At 36.2% G+C, this 20,634-nt stretch overlaps 1 protein-coding gene across 15 annotated transcripts in view; it reads left to right on the top strand.

Annotated features, from left to right (window-relative positions):
- Nucleotides 1-1,328: 1,328 nt before the first annotated feature.
- wwk (white walker) overlaps nucleotides 1,329-20,634 on the top strand; it is a 600,820-nt gene continuing 581,514 nt past the window's right edge. For 6 of the 15 annotated variants that reach the window (XM_067765926.1, XM_067765919.1, XM_067765918.1 and 3 more), the window contains exon 1: nucleotides 1,382-1,456. The gene's annotated coding sequence lies outside the window, so the exon portion shown is untranslated. Of the gene's footprint in view, nucleotides 1,457-1,489; nucleotides 1,594-20,634 lie in introns of those variants that run through there. The other 9 variants (XM_067765914.1, XM_067765921.1, XM_067765915.1 and 6 more) reach the window with 9 other exon arrangements.

Raw genomic sequence — 20,634 nt, 5'->3', positions numbered from 1 at the left:
CAGAAAAGGTAATAATTAAGAATAAATACTTTCAGTGGAAGTTGACAATTTACAAGTGGTTGTTGTAGTTTTGATGATTTGGTTACCCAACACAAAAAAATGTGCACTTATATAAGTGGCTCATGCTTCTCTGGGTAAAATAATTTAATTTATTTTTTTTTTTTTCGCTAATAGTCTAGTTGAGGGGTCGACTGCTAATACGCTAATATCGAGAGAGGTGTCAAACGACGCGTCTTGACATCAGTATTAATAATCCGAAGGCGGAAAATAAAAATATTAACGCGTTCAAAAGATATTAACGAAAAACCGAAAAAAGACCCGCGGGTACCTCCGAAACCGGGGGTGGGATCCAAAGTATTTTTGCGCAGAACACCTTTCTGCGTTGGCGGCCTTCGGTCGCGCTTATAAAAAATAACCCTGGGCTACGCCACTCGATATTTTTGCTAGCGTATTAGCAGTCGACCCCTCAACTAGACTATTACCTTTTTTTCTTTTTCAGTGCGGAAATAAGAGGCTCCGGCTTTGAGGCGTAGCGGACGCGGTGTTTGAATCCTGGAATGCCGAGTTTACGGGAAGTATATATGACTCGTACACATGTGTCTAAGAGTTATTACTTTTGCCTACTTTTATTCTGTCTTTCTAGGTAACTTTGCCCATGACTTGGGAGTTCGGCCGTACCACTCGAGCGGGCCAAAGTGCGACCAACGCGGGGAACACCCACACCCTGACACTACAAATGGTGTGTGTCCACTATTCACCGCAACCGATTCAGCTATACGATATACACTATGACCAACAGAGGTTTGTCAGAAAGCGTTATATCTCCGTTTTTTGGTACAACATGTTCTGTAACTAGTTGCCGCTAGATGGGTCTTCTAAACATTATCTAAGTGAGGATAAGCGTTTTTTTACCCGTAAACGTAGACGTATATACGTGTATATAAAACACGACTATATTCTAGATAAACTTCCCAAAGAAAATGTGTCCGCTTTTGTATCTAAATACCGTGATTAATTTCGGATATAAAAAAGAAAAAGAACACGAAAAAAAAAAAATGTTCCATCCATAGATGCATAACCGGCAAAATGAAGAATTTGTAAGGATTGCGCAGGACCAGTAATGATGTATGTATGTAAATATTTCTTGTTTACACTCAACCGAAAATATTCTGAGACAATTTTCAATTTCAATTTAAGGGTGAGTGTGCACGAGTCTTTGACAGCTCTGTCAAACATAAAAAATCAATATTTTACTGCGACTTCAACACTGTATTTCACCTCACTACCAACACTTTATTACGATATGCCCTATTATCATATTCTAAATATTATTTCACGGTATTCAATACTTGATGGTGGTGCGTTCTATTGGGTGGTTGAAGTTTTCGTAAAGAAAATGTAAATAATTGAAAATGATTATTTATTCTATGAAATCTAAAAAACTCTAAATACACATGTAAATATCAACTTCAAAACGTGTGTTGTGAACTTATTGAAATCCTGATTGTGAACTCCAGTAGTGTGCTAGATTTTCTGTGCAAATAATGTCGGTGCTTTCAGTGGGAGTGTTATGAAATAGTGGTTTTTAGTGAAGTAAGAAGGCTAAAGAAAACGTTTATTTCTCAGAGAAATTTTTTCAAAGACTCCGTTAACTACTCAGATTAGTTTAGTTTAGATTTAGTTATATAATATTTCCCATGTAAAAACTAATCTTTGTTTTTGAATAGAGAATCTCACTTTTATCTACTACATATCTATACGTATACATACATATGTACCTACAATCATATAGGGTGTGCCAAATGAGGCCTTCAGATTTCAAAAACAAAAAACCAATTTGGCCGTTTAAACTTGACGTATATATAAAACGTATATATAAAACTTAACGTCTATATAAAACAGCTGATCCAACCAACCTTATGGAAACCAATGTAGTTGGTCAATGGTGCCATATCACGACGCCCTAGCCACAACCATACCATAGCCAACCAATTAGTTTTTGGTTTTTCGTCATATCCATAACCTCGAAATATTTGAGTTGGAGAATTTATTAACCTTTTATATATTTTATTTATTATTTTGGATACGTTTTGACTAAGAGACTTATTTTTTGTCGTATATGTTCGTAATTTTTTGCGTTTTCTTCCTTTTTATGAAAAATTTCACGATTTTTAGGTTAAGGCACCAGTAGCTGATGCCAATTGATATAGATAAGTAAAACTATGGTTATGACTATGGCGTTATGACTATGTCAACTTTTCCAGGCCCTTTAGCGTTATGATATTGCATTATTGACCAATGACTTTCTAAAGGTAGGATCGTTCAGCTGTTTTACACATATGGATATGGATGTGAGAAATTTGTCAGGGCCTTTAAAAAATCAGGACGGGCTGCTGCTTTAACGAAGCAAGGAAAAAGAGTAATAATTCAATACCCTTCATTGAAAATTTAGCAGAAAGGTACTTTAAGTAGAATGTTAGTAGTCATACCAATTTTATAAATGCTAGTTCGTTTTGTGTGAAATTCTTAATATTTTAATTAAAAAAAAAAAAATGTAAGGCGCGATAACCTCCGAAGAGATCTGAGGCCGAGCTTCTCTTCCAATTTGCGTCGTGCTCCTCTTGATTTTCCCTACAAATTGGCCGGACGGGACCTACATGATTTTATGCCGACTCCGAACGGCATCTGCAAGGCAGATGAGTTTTCACTGAGAGCTTTTCATGGCAGAAATACACCCGGAGCGCTTGCCAAACACTGCCGAGGGGCGACCCCGCTTAGAAAAATTTTCTTCTAATTGAAAAACCTTATTTCTAAAATTTTTGATGTTGCTTTGCCCGGGGTTTGAACCCAGGGCATCCGGTGTGGTAGGCGGAGCACGCTACCATCACACCACGGTGGCCGCCAATATAATAATAATATAATAATATTTTAATTAATATTTCATAAAATGAAAAAGGGTGATATTGCTTTTGCCTTTTAAAAATAATTCAGTCGCACATTATCGCACATAAAAGGAAAAACGTAAAATTTTCTTAGAGCTTCATATTGAGACTTTGACTTTAATAGAATTTGTTGAACGTAAAACGGAGCATAAAGGTGATATTTTTTTAAAACCTGGCGTACTAATCTGTCAAAGTGAATCTTTCACAATTGCCGGTTCAGTGTCGTTAACCCTACTTAGGACGAGCTTCCCCTACAGATTGGCGGCGGGGCCTACATTTGTTATGCCGGCTCCGAACGGAAGCTGCAAGGTAGATAAATTTTCACCGAGAAGCTTTTCATGGCAGAAATACACTCGGAGTGTTTGCAAAATCACTGCCAACCTTGCTTTGAAAAACTTTTTTCTAATTGTGAGAATGTGGTAAGTCAACCTGTAAATAATATCAATCTGAATTACTAGTCATTTCTTTGCTGTTGTTGTTGTATTAACGATAAAGACAGTCCCCGAAGGCTTTGGGGAGTGTTACCTAAGTTGATGGTCCTTTGCCGGATATATATCCGGTACGTTCCGTACAAAGCACATCTCGGGAACGATTTATATGACCACATTTAATCTTCTAGGCCATACCGCCCCCCCACCCCCTAGTTCCATGAGGAACTTGGGGTCGCCAGAGCCTCGGCTGTCAATGAAACAGGATTCACCACGGTTAGGCGAGGTTGACGATTGGGTTGGAGAGGGTTGCGAACACAACCCCTTGAAATTGGATTCACCAAATTGAGACATGCCTTTGGTGTTTGATAAATGCTTTGCGCTGACCATAATCTACTTCAATTCTTACATGTCGATAACTACATGCTTTCTTACAGACTAGTTAAAAATAGAAACCAATTCAACCTTAAACTTACATATATAAGCTGTTATTAATATTAATAACACTACTGAATTGATTTGCTAGATGTATAGTCCTAGCTATAGGTTCATTCATAGCATAATTCGTTTTGTGACTTATTTCGATAAATAATCTATTATGCCGAAGATCACGCCGTGGAATATATGGAATGAACAAATTAGATACATATATCAGAGGAATTCGTTCTAAAGTTTATTACATTATAGGCAAGCATGAGTGAGATAAAAGTTCTTCTGTCATGCAAAGCCTGAAAACCAAGCAATTTCTGCCTGCATATATATGTATGTATATGATGGGAGGCCGTGTGGCCAGTGAAGCATACGTAAACCAATTTTTGTAAAAATATTTTGAACCTTCTCAATTTTAAAGGAGTTAGATTCATAGAAAGGATTCCATATTATTGAGCAATATTCAAGATTATTAAAAGCCGGTGTTAAGCTCATGAATTCTTAAATATAAGTATAAACTGAACACACCATTAAACATACATTCAAGACCACTTCTGACCAAGGATATATAAAGCGCCTTCAACGTCATAGGGTCCTTAAAGTCACTGGTGTTACGTCTACTGAACCCAACCATTGCAACAAATTTTGAAACAACGAAGTCAATGTGACTAGAAAAAAAGAGTTTGGAATCAAAAATGACACCCAAGCCTTTACTCTATTGACAACGATTAAGAGATTTACCATTTAGTTTGTAGATAAAGTATGTGGCAGTTGTCTTTATGGAATGAGACACAACACAGAATTTGTTTGAATTTAAAAATAAATTATTGTCTGCGCACCATCCGCAGGCCCGTCGGGGGGGGGGGGGGGGGGGGGGGCTGAGGGGCCGGGAAATGCTATCCAAGCTTTTTGCTTACAGAAAATAAACAAAACACACCTTTAATCACCTTTCGTATATAGCAATCATTTTAAATTTCAACAAATTTTAAAAATCTCTTAACGTGTCTGCACCCCGCATAAGGTGTTGTTGGTTTTTGGCGTTGGCTTTGTAGCATAAAGTTCAATTCGTTTTCTGTTCCAGCCGAAAAAATTCGCTATGATGCAAATTCTTATACCGCGATATACATGTATGTATGTAAAAACGTTGGCGATAACAATTTTTTGAAAAAAAAAAACAGATATCCTTTGGGTTTTGGGGAGTGTTTTGGTTGAAAAATTTACTCTTTCGCTATTTTTTTCCGCAGGCTCGAAAATTATTTTTTTGGGTATGCGTAGTGGAACTTTTTCTTCCTAAACCCAAATCCTATCGAAAAATCGATGGCGCGATATCGGTTAGTAAATCGACCTAGCCTAATACGTATGCATGTATACGCTTAAATATACTTTGTATATACAAATGCATATAAATATGTAAAACATGGTAATTTTGATTTTGAGAATTTGTTCATTTTAGTATAACGGCCCGTATTTTTTTTTTTTGCCCCCGGGCCCGGATTTTCTCTCGGCGGCCCTGACCATCCGGCAAAAGAGTCCAGATCAGAACCGTTAGAAATAGTTTGACAAATAAATAGTTTTTTTTTTTGTGAAATATATAGTTTTAGTGTTATATTTCAATCATTAAAGGTGAGGAGTGATGGGGAAACATATTGAGTAAAAAGTGCTAAATTAGGAGAAAAAATTAGTTTTGAGTGCGGAAATTGTGCTAAGTCATAAAATAGCTGCTTGGTTAGCATACATGATTTTTATTTATCTTTTTCAAAGCTTCTGCACTCAGAAGTATTGCAACTAAGGTATCCTTATAAAAAAATAGGTTATTTCAAAAATTATTCATTTTTTTTCGTCTCCTGTAAAATTTGTAACTTAGCAGATTTTCACATTAAGCTAACGTTATATGAAAGCTTAAAACTAGTTATATCAGTACCACTTCTTGTGGTAGTCTTGTCTAAACTAAATTGCTGTTCATTTTCTTATGCATAAGTAGCCGTTTTTTTACGTATATAGATACGTGTTCGTTTACGAGTAAAAAAAGAACGCTTATCCCCTCTAAGATAATGTTTAAGACACCCATCTAGCGGCAACTAGCTACAGAACATGTTGTACCGAAAAGCGGAGACACACCTCTTGTGGTCATTGTGTATAACCTATAGTTGACTCGGTTGCAGTGAATAGTGGACACATACAATTTGTAGAGGAAAGAGAAGATAAAGTTTAACGCTTAGCAATCCATATAAAAATTAAGCGTAAACGTATATAGATGTAAAAAAAAGCACAGCTATTATATGTTTACTAAACAGCTCGTCTAAACAGAAGGTTTTTTTTTTTTTAAGCGAGCTTGGAAAAAACGCTTCAACTAGCTAAACAGTTTCATTATGCCAAAACCATACAGATGGTGGAGGTTTATCAGCTAATTGTCACTTTTTTTTCGCTGCTATGACATTTCTACTTATAGCGCCACGCTGTTATTTTGTTATTTTTGTTTATCTGCACATTCGTATGTTCATTTCATTCGCTCGTTCACAATAGTGCCCTATTTTTGAATATGCAACACTATACAACACTATCAATCAGGTCGACAATTACCTAAGCGGTTTCAACTGAAAGCGCTTAGCCAACTCAACTCGATCACTTTCTCAGTTGAGCAGAGCTCACAGAGTATATTAAGTTTGATTGGATAACGGTTGGTTGTACAGGTATAAAGGAATCGAGATAGATATAGACTTCCATATATCAAAATCATCAGGATAGAAAAAAAATTTGATTGAGCCATTTCCGTCCGTCCGTCCGCCCATTAACACGATAACTTGAGTAAATTTTGAGGTATCTTGATGAAAGTTGGTATGTAGGTTCCTGGGCACTCATCTCAGATCGCTATTTAAAATGAACGATATCGGACTATAACCACGCCCACTTTTTCGATATCGAAAATTTCGAAAAATCGAAAAAGTGCAATAATTCATTATCAAAGACAGATAAAGCGATAAAATTTGGTAGGTGAGTTGAACTTATGACGCAGAATAGAAAATTAGTAAAATTTTGGCCAATGGGCGTGGCACCGCCCACTTTTAAAAGAAGGTAATTTAAAACTTTTGCAAGCTGTAATCTGGCAGTCGTTGAAGATATCATGAGAAATTTGGCAGGAACGTGACTCCTATTACTATATGTACGCTTAATAAAAATTAGCAAAATCGGAGAAGGATCACGCCCACTTTTAAAAAAAAATTTTTTTTAAAGTAAAATTTTAACAAAAAATTTAATATCTTTATATTATATAAGTAAATTATGTCAACATTCACCTCCAGTAATGATATGGTGCAACAAAATACGAAAATAAAAGACAATTTTAAAATGGGCGTGGCTCCGCCCTTTTTATTTTAATTTGTCTAGGCTACTTTTAATGCCATAAGTCGAACAAATATTTACCAATCCTTTTGAAATTTGGTAGGGGCATAGATTTTATGATGTTAACTGTTTTCTGTGAAAATGGGCGAAATCGGTTGAAGCCACGCCCAGTTTTTATACACAGTCGTCCGTCTGTCCTTCCGCATGGCCGTTAACACGATAACTAGAGCAACAATCGACATATCTTTACTGAACTTAGTTCACGTACTTATCTGAACGCACTTTATCTTGGTATAAAAAATGAACGAAATCCGACTATGATCACGCCCACTTTTTCGTTATCGAAAATTACGAAAAATGAAAAAAATGCCATAATTCTATACCAAATACGAAAAAAGGGATGAAACATGGTAACTGGATTGGTTTATTGACGCAAAATATAACTTTAGAAAAAACTTTGTAAAATGGTTGTGACACCTACCATATTAAGTAGAAGAAAATGAAAAAGTTCTGCAGGGCGAAATAAAAACCCTTGAAATCTTGGCAGGTATTACATATATAAATAAATTGGCGGTATCTAACAGATGATGTTCTGGATCACCCCGGTCCACATTTTTGTCGATATCTGGAAAACGCCTTCACATATACAACTACCACCACTCCCTTTTAAAACTCTCATTAATACCTTTAATTTGATACCAATATAACCAATATACCAATATACAAACACATTCTAGAGTCACCCCTGGTCCACCTTTATGGCGATATCCCGACAAGGCGCCCACCTTTAGAACTAAGCCCCACGCCCTTTTAAAATACTCATTAACACCTTTCATTTGATACCCATATCGTACAAACATATTCTAGAGTCACACCTGGTCCACCTTTATTTCGATACCTCGAAAAGGCGTCCACCTATAGAACTAAGGCCCACTCCCTTTTAAAATACTCATTAACACCTTTCGTTTGATACCCATATTGTACAAACGTATTCTAGAGTCATCCCTGGTCCACCTTTATGCAGATATCTCGAAAAGGCGACCACCTATACAACTACCACCACTCCCTTTTAAAACCCTCATTAATACCTTTAATTTGATACCCGTATCGTACAAACACATTCTAGAGTCACCCCTGGTCCACCTTTATTTCGATACCTCGAAAAGGCGTCCACCTATAGAACTAAGGCCCACTCCCTTTTAAAATACTCATTAACACTTTTCGTTTGATACCCATACCCTGGTCCACTTTTATGGCGATACCTCGAAAAGGCGTCCACCTATAGAACTAAGGCCCACTCCCTTTTAAAATACTCATTAACACCTTTCGTTTGATACCCATATTGTACAAACGTATTCTAGAGTCACCCCTGGTCCACCTTTATGGCGATATTTCGAAACGGCGTCCACCTATGGAACTAAGGATTACTCCCTTTTAAAATACTCATTAACACCTTTCATTTGATACCCATATCGTACAAACAAAGTCTAGAGTCACCCTGGTCCACCTTTATTTCGATACCTCGAAAAGGCGTCCACCTATAGAACTAAGGCCCACTCCCTTTTAAAATACTCATTAACACATTTCGTTTGATACCCATATTGTACAAACGTATTCTAGAGTCACCCCTGGTCCACCTTTATGCCGATATCTCGAAAAGGCGACCACCTATACAACTACCACCACTCCCTTTTAAAACCTTCATTAATACCTTTAATTTGATACCCGTATCGTACAAACATATTCTAGAGTCACCCCTGGTCCACCTTTATTTCGATACCTCGAAAAGGCGTCCACCTATAGAACTAAGGCCCACTCCCTTTTAAAATACTCATTAACACCTTTCGTTTGATACCCATATTGTACAAACGTATTCTAGAGTCACCCCTGGTCCACCTTTATGCCGATATCTCGAAAAGGCGACCACCTATACAACTACCACCACTCCCTTTTAAAACCTTCATTAATACCTTTAATTTGATACCCGTATCGTACAAACACATTCTAGAGTCACCCCTGGTCCACCTTTATTTCGATACCTCGAAAAGGCGTCCACCTATAGAACTAAGGCCCACTCCCTTTTAAAATACTCATTAACACCTTTCGTTTGATACCCATATTGTACAAACGTATTCTAGAGTCACCCCTGGTCCACCTTTATGGCGATATTTCGAAACGGCGTCCACCTATGGAACTAAGGATTTCTCCCTTTTAAAATACTCATTAACACCTTTCGTTTGATACCCATATTGTACAAATGTATTCTAGAGTCACCCTTGGTCCACTTTTAAGGCGATATCTCGAAAAGGCGACCACCTATAGAACGAAGGCCCACTCCCTTTTAAAAATATTCATTAACACCTTTCATTTGATACCCATATCGTACAAACAAAGTCTAGAGTCACCCCTGGTCCACCTTTATTTCGATACATCGAAAAGGCGTCCACCTATAGAACTAAGGCCCCCTCTCTTTTAAAATGCTCATTAACACCTTTCGTTTGATACCCATATTGTAGAAACGCATTCTAGAGTCACCCCTGGTCCACCTTTATGGCGATATCTCGAAAAGGCGACCACCTATACAACTACCACCACTCCCTTTTAAAACCCTCATTAATACCTTTAATTTGATACCCATATCGTACAAACAAATTCTAGGGTCACTCACTCCTGGTCCACCTTTATGGCTATATCTCGAAACGGCGTCCACCTATGGAACTGAGGATCACTCCCTTTTAAAATACTCATTAGTTCCTTTTTTTTTTGATACCCATATTGTACAAACAAATTCTAGGGTCACCCCTGATCCACCTTTATGGAGATATCTCGAAACGGCGTCCACCTATGGAACTAAGGATTACTCCCTTTTAAAATAATCATTAACACCTTTCATTTGATACCCATATTGTACAAACAAATTCTAGGATCACCCCTGTCCACCTTTATGGAGATATCTCGAAACGGCGTCCACCTATGGAACTAAGGATTACTCCCTTTTAAAATACTCATTAACACCTTTCATTTGATATCCATATCGTACAAACAAATTCTAGAGTCAACCCTGATCCACCTTTATGGCGATATCCCTAAATGGCGTCCACCTATAGAACTATGGCCCACTCCCTCATAAAATACTCTTTAATGCCTTTCATTTGATACTCATGTCATACAAACACATTCCAGGGTTTCCCTCGGTTCATTTTCCTACATGGTTATTTTCACTTATTTTGGTTCCAAAGCTCTCAACTGAGTATGTAATGTTCGGTTACACCCGAACTTAACCTTCCTTACTTGTTATTGTTGCTTTCAGCTAGAATATGATATGTTTATCCCGTTAGGTTACTACAACAAGAAAACAGATAGGCGAGAAGTTTCTTGACTTATAAAAGTATTTTGTCTATTGTTGTGAAAACCGGTGGAAGCTGCGATTGTTTTGTTTTTCTATGTTTTGTTATTTTGGAGGCTGCAAATTTGCATTATTATAAGTATTTCATAAAAAGATGCATTTCATTTTTATTGACCTTCTAGGAACATCAAAAATTCCAAAAGGTAAAGAACTAACCGCATTTGTTAAAAAATATATTTTACATCTGTATAATGAAGGAAACATTTTAGGAACATCAGTGAAAGGTTTAGTCGGTTTCGCCAAACGATTGAAAGATTAATAGAACGCGTTAAGAATGAGGTAATTTAAAAAAAATAAAACACGGAGTGTAGGATGCTTAATTTTTTATTAATATTAATATCCACATAAAAATTATTTAAAAGAAAATATTATATTTTCATGAAGTAAAATTTAATAATAATTTATCATTTTTGAAAATTAAAAAATTAGCATTGAAAATTAAAATATTGATAAAACATATTAAAATTACAAAGATCACAGTTACTTCAACTCAAAGTTAAATAAAAATAGTTGAGACAATATAATATAAGGACCCTACATTACTCTCCCTTCCAGAGAATTAACATTAAAATAAATTAAATGTGACTTTCTCTTTTGTTCCAATGGTACTGTGATAAGTGTTAGAGTTGTTGGTAACGTTTCAATAATCGCTGCTTTTAGCCTGTCAGTCGGAATAGTTTTGATTTCATTATCAATTTCAACACAATACTCGAGCCTTTAAAACTTGTTTAAAAGAAACAAAGTAATCACACAGGTACAACAGACAAATACACAACATCAAATAAACACAAAACAATTAACGCACCAAAACAATAAACCCATAAAGAAGGTCAATCGACTAAAATTACGGATTTTTACTTGCTCCAGTCAGCCACACAAATCTATCAATGAAAACCACCCTCGGTTCTGAATGAACACACAGCACATACACATAACTAAAAATAAACAAGCACCAATTTTGGCAATACCTGCTCATGTACCTACGAACTATAAATACAGGACAAACGACAACAGATCAGAATGAAAATCGACACTGATGATGGCACAATGCCGAAACCCGTTTGTCTCAAAACCAAATTTGACAAGGCATGACGGAAAATCGTTCCAATATACATCATATATCCACCCTGTCGGAAAATCAACAAAACAAAATAAGTCATACCAATCTCTGGTTCCATTTGTAGCCATTAAAGAAAATTCAATTGCCTATGAAATCTCTCTACAATGCCATTCGCTTGAGGATGATAAGCTGACGTTGTAATTTGATGGCTGCCTAATAACTTTGTAATTCTGTAAACAATTTTGGAGTAACTTGAGCGCCAAACCGAGGTATATATTCACGTAAAAATTTATTTGCCATTGCTTCTGCAGAAATTTCAGTTAATCCGTATGCTTCTGGCCAACGCGTGAACCTATCGATAATAGTCAAAATATAGCGATGTTCCTTTGAAATAGTAAAAGCCCTACAATATCTAAATGAATATGCTCGAATATTTTGTTCGGTATTGAAATTTTACTAACTGGTGACTTAGTATGTCGATAAACTTTAGATTTTTGACAACTAATACATTATTTGGACCATCTGTTAATTTCTTTATTCATGTTTGGCCAAAAAATTTTTTTTTCTGATTAGACGGCGAGCAGCTTTAGTACCCGGAAGCACTGCCCCACACAACTTATCAAATACTGTTTTGCGTAAATTATTTGGGACGAACGGTCTAGGACTATCTCCAGATGATTCACACCATATATTGAATTTTAAAAGAGGAATTTTAATTAATTTTAATTTTTGAAATTATTGTTGAGATAAAAGATTGTTTAGTTGATCACCTTGTTACTGTTCCTGTTCTAAAATATTAAAATTAAGTTCTGAATTTCGCATAGCCTCTATTTCAAATGCCCTAGATAAAGTATCGACTACCACATTTGCTTGTCCAGTAATATGCTGAAAATCACTTGTAAATTGTGCAATAAATTCAAGATGTCTGGTTTGTTGTGGACTACATTCGTTTTTTGAATTGAGAGCGAAAATTAAGGCCTTATGATCAGTAAACACAGTGAATTCTCGTCCTTCTAATAGGAATCGAAAATGTTTAATATTAAGATAAATTGCTAATAGTTCTCTATCAAGAGCACTATAGTTAAAGTTAATTTTGCATCTTTGCTAAAATGATTTAACAAGACCTTAGATGCAAATTTGTCTTTAATACTTTCAAACGCTTTAATAGATTTATCATCCCAAACTTTAGTTTTGTCTCGGTTTTTACTTGATTTATTAATTAAATCATATATAACTCCAGTAAATTCTGCTAATTGTGAAATATATCTATGGTAATAGTTAACCATACCAATAAATTTTTGTGTTTGTTTAATGGATTTTGGTAGTTCAAAATCTCGAATAGCTTTTATTCTATTTTCAGATGGGCGTATTCCTAATTCAGAAATACTATGTCAATATCAATTCTAGTAACACCCAAAATGCATTTATTTGGTTTAACGCTCAAAAGTATACGAAGATCTTTAAAATGTTGCTCTTCACTCCCACTTGCACAACTAAAAGATCATCAATGTACGTCAAAACAAAATCTAATTCACCTACAACTTCATTGGCGAATCTTAGAAAAGTTTGTGCTGAGTTCCTCAAGCCGAAAGGTATTCGAATGAACTCAAACATGCCAAAAGGAGTAGTAATCGCCGTTTTATAAATATCTTCTTCTGCCATTGGAATTTGGTGATACGCTCTAACAAGATCTAACTTTGAAAATATCTCTTTATTTTTTAGATACATATTAAAATCCTGAATATAAAAGGATAAAGGATAGCGGTCAGGAACAGTAGCAGTACTAAGTCTTCTAAAATCACCACAGGGACGCCAATCATTACTCTCTTTTTTTGGTACTAAATCAATTGGTGATGCTGGTGATGTGGTTTTTACAAGAAAATCAAATTCAGTTTTAGCTACCCGACTTTGAGAAAAAACTATTGCCTTCTAAAACAAGTCTATGAACTGTAGTATGTTTAACCGGCTTCGAATAATTTGGCTCAGCTATAAGGGAAGGAAATTATTTCAGCAATTTGGTGTATTGATCTTCTACCGACAAAAAATTTTGGAAGAGAGACATTACAATAGTACGAAATTGTGTTAACTGATAAATTTGTTAATGGATCTACTAAACATTTGTTTTTAATATCAATGAGAAATCCATGGTTAGGTTGGTTAGGTTGAACTGGCCGGTTCATGAGGACCACACATAGACTGATTGAGTCCGTAGTGTTACCAGAAGTTTGTTTTAATGACCAAACTGAAAAACCCTATCAAAAACCAGGACCTATGTTATAAAATAACTCCGTCCTCTTGACAAATACTAGAAGTTTCCTAGGACTTAAGCCACTTGCTGGTTCTAGATCTGACAGCTGTATCACTCCTAATAGCTGGAGTCTTAGCCTGGCAAGTGCAGGGCACGAGCACAGAACGTGCTCGATCGTTTCCTCCTCCAACCCGCACTTCCTACATCTGCTGTCACTGACCAAGCCTAATTTAAAGGCATGTGACATTAGAAGGCGGTGTCCAGTCAGAATACCCGTCATGAGTCTACAGTCCTCTCTTTTTAATGATAGGAGCAAACTTTGTTAGTCTAAGGTTGAAAGACCCACACATAATCTTCGACACTTTACAGCCCCGCGCTTGAACCCACGCTTTTCCTGCTTGGTCGATCATGTGCACCTCTCTCCTTCGCTTAATCTCGCCCAATCTAATTGGGACGTCTACGGTAAGGGCTTCAAGGGATGCGCCCTTTTTAGCTAGTTCATCCGCTTTTTCGTTCCCATCTATTCCCATATGCCCTGGGACTCAATATAGATGTATGCTTCTCCCTGTCCCGATTCTCTCCAGGGACTGCTTGTACTCTAGCACGCATTTAGATGCTGTGCTATGCGAGATTATTGCCTTAATTGCTGCTTGACTGTCAATATAAAAGTTAACACGGTTGCAGCTTAAGCTATTCTCATCCAGGGTTTCTACTGCTTTGGTTACGGCTAATATTTCCGGTGTAGGATATGCTTATTTCCGGATCAGAACAGTATACGCGCAGTATATCGCTTCGTCCACCATTTGCGCACCCTTGCGCATACCGTCCACCTCTATTGTGGCCTTAAGATCTCCATCGAAGCGCAGATAGGGAATCAGGTAGTCTGTTCGTCTTTTTATTGATGACGCTATACTACTATGGCCGTTTGGTCGGCGCTCAAGCTGCCCCGAGGCACCGAGGCTGGTAGCAGTTGTCAATGCTATTGTAACGAATTTTCTGCAAATCCTCTTATTTGCAATCCTCTGCTAAGTTCGAATCACTAAACTGTTGAATAAATAACTCCAATATCGAATAATGGAAAAATGACCTTTATTAAAGTACTTCACAATAACACTTATACTTTGCTACTCGCTGGCTTAATAACCAAACTGATTGATATCTCAAATGAAACTCTACTATTGGCCGCCAGATCGCGTGCTTAATCAAACTGATTGATAGCTCAACTCAAACTGAATTACAGCGCCTCTACATTTGTTGCCTTTTATACCCTTTGGTTTCCTCGTTCGCATTTTTCCAAAATCTACTAGCATTGTCCATGAGCTCTCAAACTTCTCAGCTATAACTAAAATTGCACAATTTTATACATCTTTTAGGCGCTTCCAGAATCTACTAGTCCAGTAGCTCTCAAACTTCTCAGATATATGCATGTGTTAGTGCATTGACTCTCCGCTGCTCGTATTCGTACATGGTACATATGTGTAGACGCCATTATTTATTCGTTTGTGTAGATACATAAAGATTGAATTATTGATGTGAATGTTTGTAGTTTACAGTCTCTCGCGCGCACATAGGCGTATAAGTAAATGCATCTGTGTGTGACATCTCTCGGCTGCCTTATATATGTGTATACATGATTTGATTATTGACGTAAATATCGCTTAGCATCGCCTTAGTGATGGTATAGCTTAGTGATGCTAATATCCGTGACACTACGTTCTTTGGTACCAGGTCTACAGGTGGAATGTGCAGAATGGCATACAGTGCAGCCGTCGGGGTTGTTTTCAGGGCTCCCCTCGATAGTCTGCATACCCACTCTAATTTTTTGAGATATGTTTTTTTGTGTGGCTTTCCACCAAACAAGAACTCCATAGTATAGATTAGGGCTTCCAATCGCTGTAAAAACCCAATGAGGAAGAGAGGGCGATAATCCCCACGTACACCCCAGCATTATTTTACATGCATAAAGTGCCATTGAGGCCTTCTTCACCCTCTCCTCCACGTTGAGCTTCCATGACAACTTACTGTCTAGGATGATTCCTAGATATTTTATGCAAGGTTTCTCCAGTAAGGTCACCCCTCCTAACTTAGGCCTGATCCAATTTGGGACCTTGTACCTCTTTGTAAACAAGACCATATCCGTCTTCTCCGCATTTACTTTCAACCCGAAATTAGATTCCCAGGTATGAATATCCCAAAGCGCCCGATCTATCAAAGAACTAATCGTTGGAAGGCACTTTCCACTTATGACAATTGCAATGTCATCTGCGTAAGCCGTAAGTTTTACGGGTCCCTCATCGAATCGCCTGAGCAGTTGGTTGATGACCAGCGTCCACAGCAGAGGTGATAGCACGCCTCCATGCGGCGTGCCCCTGTCCAAGGATTTCGTGGCCTCGTAATACAATGAGAAGTCCACATTTGCATAAAAAATCTGCGCCTATAATCGGTTTCGCTATATCAGCGATCAAAAACACAAAAGGAAATTCTCACCTTACAGCTAAACTAACATTTACAAGTTTTTTTCCGTATGTAAAAATCGTTGAACCATTAGCTGCCGTTAAGATAATATCTGATGAAATTTTTGTACACGAGAATTTTGAAACTGGAAGCACTGAAATTTGTGCCCCACTATCAATCAAAAACTTTATTTTGTTTTCTTTGTCAAATATAAATAAGCGACGAGTTGATACTTCTGAGATTCCGTTATTCATCGCTGCAACAACGGAAACTTAAGTTTGTTGGATTACCATTTTTCTTCACATCTCCTAGCTTTATTTCCGAATTTGTAGTGGCATCTACATAACCAGTTGGGATTATCACGAGATTTCTAACGATATCTAACAGGACTTCTAAAACTATTTCTACTTGTTGAACGTGATCCTGAATAATTCTGACTAATTTCTTTCCTAATTTCACTTAATTCCAAAGATAGTTTTTGAAAATTTTCACAAATCAAAGATGTTGTCTTAACCAATTTAGTAATAATAGAATTTTCTCCTTTTGAATTTTCAGAACTATTACCAAAGCAATTTCATTTTTGCTGATAACTTCCCAACCGTTATCAGCTAGCTTAGTTAAATCATTTATATCATTGGAACTGGAGCTTGTTAAAATTACATTAAATTTTTTTGGTAATTTTCGCATCCAAAGTTTCTTTAAAATTTCTTAGCTGAAATTAGAACCAGAAAGTAGAACCAGAGATCGGTAAAATTCTGAAGGCTTACGATCACCCATTTCAGAATCGGACAACACTTTATCTAACTTCGCATTCTCGCTTAAGGAATGTCTTTCAATCAAATTTGTTTTTAATGCAGAATATTTATTTATTTCCGGTAGATTTTGAATAAAATCTAAAATGGTCGTTATGACTTCCTAAGGTAATGCAGTAATAATACGAGTATATTAGTTGTTTCTTGAGTAATTTTTTTAGTATTGACTTGCATTTCAGCATGTATGAACTAGAGGTTTACGTCGATCACTTTATCGGCGGCGCACAGTGGGTTGGATTAGGCTTTCAGTGGACTTAGGGAAATGAAAAAAATATTAGTTAATAACACAAAAACTTTGATGGGGATCGATTTTAAGTCTCATTACATGACGTTTTTATATATAAGTATTTTTTCATAAAGTCTTAAACAAAAAAGTTATAGCAAATAAAAAAATTTAATGTATGGTAAAAATCACATTTTTACCGTTAACTCATTTTCCTCACATTTCCTCAAAACTTCATTAATTTATTTATATATCTAGGGTTATATACTATGCAATGTACTTAGTTTCATGGTTCGAAAAGGCTTACGCTTTTTTTTTTGTTTCTTTTTTGTTTTTTATTTTAGTATTGCGAATCACTTTTTAATTTTGGGTAGAATTTAATTTTTGTTTTTTTTTGGTTTTTTTTTTTGGTTTTTTTTTTTTTTTTTTTTGTTATCTTAGTATGGCGTTTCACTTTTTAATTCTGGGTAATATTTAAAAATAAAAATATTTTTAGTTTTTTTTTTTGTTTTTGTTTTGTTTTTAATGTTAGTAAAGCGAAATATTATATAGCTCATATTATACAATTAATTTTTTTATATTGAATTTATATTTAACAACACAAAAAAGGTTCAAATCCAAAATTTAGCTCTTCCAGCTTGTTCGTAAATTTTTTTGTTTATATGATGCTTACTATTCCAGCTTGTTCGTTAGTACCAAAAGAGTAATTAAAAGCAAAATTATTCTATCGGTCAAAAGTCCATGAAATCTCCTAATATACATATAGGTATATGACAAAAAAAAACTAAAAAAAAAAAAACAATTTTTATTATTTTAAGTAAATTTTGCGTTTCATATGTAGTATGTATATTCGTACCCAATTAAAATTGAGAAACTAAAATATTTAGTTTTCTGTAGCATAGTCGCGGTTTTGCGGTAGGAGTAGTAGAGATTTCACTTCTTCGCATATTTCCTCATGCTTACTAGGTAATTTCGATCTCCTCGATGAAATAAATGGGTCAGAAGTACCTAACAAATTATTTAAAATGTCCTCATTTGTGGCTTTGCGGCTAATTTTTCTTGCATGGTCTCGACGATATGCTATAAAATCTTTATTTCTGGATTCAGCGGCTTCTTCGGACAACTTTCCGATAGGAATGGAACCAAACTGCTCTATTATTGAAGCTCCGTGTACTAAAATTTTATGTACACTTGAAGGCATGTAATACCATTCATATAGTTCGCCGTAAACTCGAATGGTTTCTCTGGCGTACATGTCGAACTTTTGTACATTTATTGGACACCCACATGAAAGTGCCCCTAATATTATTATAGAGAATCTTTGAATGAGATTTTCACTAACACCAGTTATAGAGGCGGTAGTTTTAATGTCAACGAAAAATCGTCTAGCGGTATTTCCAACATTCGTTGTACCGTGCCCTTGCTTTACCACGTCTACCAATAAACCAGTCTGAATAGTAAAAATTATTTTAGTGAAGCCAAAATTGCTGGAAATTGGAAAAAATACCTAGATGTACACATATGCTCGTTAGGGTATGTCGATATGAAACCCGGTTACTAAAAGTGTCATAACTTTTTGAAATTAGGTTTTACGAAAAAATGTTAAATTATGGAAAAAGATCATAGAATACGAAAATGTACATTTAAAGTCCTAAGTCCCAAATTTTCAATTTCGTTCCATTGTGCGGCGCCTGCGTACGCCGGTGTTCTTACTTTAAAAAGCTTGATTTATGTATTTAAAAAATAATATTTAGGAAAGGTTTTATTTGTATTTATTTAAAGATATCAACGTTTTGGCCATTTCGGAAAGATCCGAAATCCACGCCTCCTAACCCTCGCACCATATGCCAGCACAGAAACTATAGGACTGCGACTTCGAACTCATATGTACCTTCGTCGACGTTACTTTCCTAGAAGCTCTAGATGTAGCTCCGAAGACTTTCTAAGGGATGCTTTTGTCGCGCTATGCTGCCGAGCTACACCAGAGAAACACCTTGAAACGCTAGGGAGTGACTATTCGGCCAAGGATGCCGCCCTCGAAATCATAAGCAGTCTATGTGGATGTCATTACGTAACTCATTGGTGAAAAACGTATAATCCTCGGCGCGAAAATTTTTAAAGTGTAGGCCAAAGTTTGCAGACGTTTATGTTCACAACATTGATTGCAATAGTCTTCGTCAAATCAAAACGATATTTTAGAATGAAAGTCGGCCTTATGATATGAGAGCTCATTATGGATACCGCGTACATTCAGTTTTCATGCTAGTTCGACTGTCCACTACGTTAGGGTAGTAGCGCACACGGTCATTCTTGGGAAAGCTTTTGCTTCCCCACTTTGAGTGTGCGAAGGACCTGGTAAATATATGTGCCTACGTGTAGGTGATATTTAACTTGGTTCATAGGCTATGATTAATGTAATTCACTCCAAGGGACTAGTTTTGGATAGGGCCGCCAACATTAGGAAATGTAAAATCGGTAGACTTGGGTATTGAAGGATGAAGTGTGAAAATCAAAATTAACATTTCAGACGCTATTTTATAGTTTCGCAAATAAACAACAGATGTTTGAATGTAAGCCCAAGGGGTTTTTCAAACCCTTCTCATACGTACATACATATACATATTTTCAACTTAAGTATGAGGTGATAATCATTTCAAAGGAGTGTTGAAACTACTGGAACCTAATAAAGGATTTTGCATCACTGATTTCGCTTATTCTTTCAGCTAATCGCAATATACAATTTTTTTTTAAAATCGGCACCTTCTTTAGGTAATTTGATTTTTTACCAACTTAAGGACAATTTGAAAACATGTTCGCCTTGGGTCATTTTATTTGAATTCATTGTTCATTATTTATTTTTTTGAAAAAATATGCAAAGTGAGCATATAAATTTATTATATAACTTTTCTTTTAGTGTTTTGTTTTAATAACTTGGTGAATTCGGTGATGCAAAGTCCGTGTTAAGCTGACATCGAAAGCTCAAATATCTTTTGAACTGTTAGAAAGTGTTAAATTTCGCAATTGGATTTTTATAGATGGCAGTGATGTGCATCCCTTGATACCCCTTACGACCATATCGGACCAATTTTCGAAATGAACAATAAATGGCCTAGAAAATCTTAAGAAGTAGAAAATATAGTAACGCGCCGAACGCCGCCGCCGAGCCGATATTTTTGACATTCGGCGGCGGCGTGTGAAAAACGACAAAGATCGACGGCTGCGGCGTTTACCGGCGGCGTATATCTTTAATGCATATCGCACACTAACTAAAAAAGAGTCACAACTTGAGAAAA

Source organism: Eurosta solidaginis, chromosome 2, assembly GCF_040869045.1.
Source record: "Eurosta solidaginis isolate ZX-2024a chromosome 2, ASM4086904v1, whole genome shotgun sequence".
NCBI classification, from domain to species: domain Eukaryota; kingdom Metazoa; phylum Arthropoda; class Insecta; order Diptera; family Tephritidae; genus Eurosta; species Eurosta solidaginis.
The sequence above is the reverse complement of the archived record's forward strand: the minus strand, read 5'-3'. Positions and strand labels throughout refer to the sequence as shown.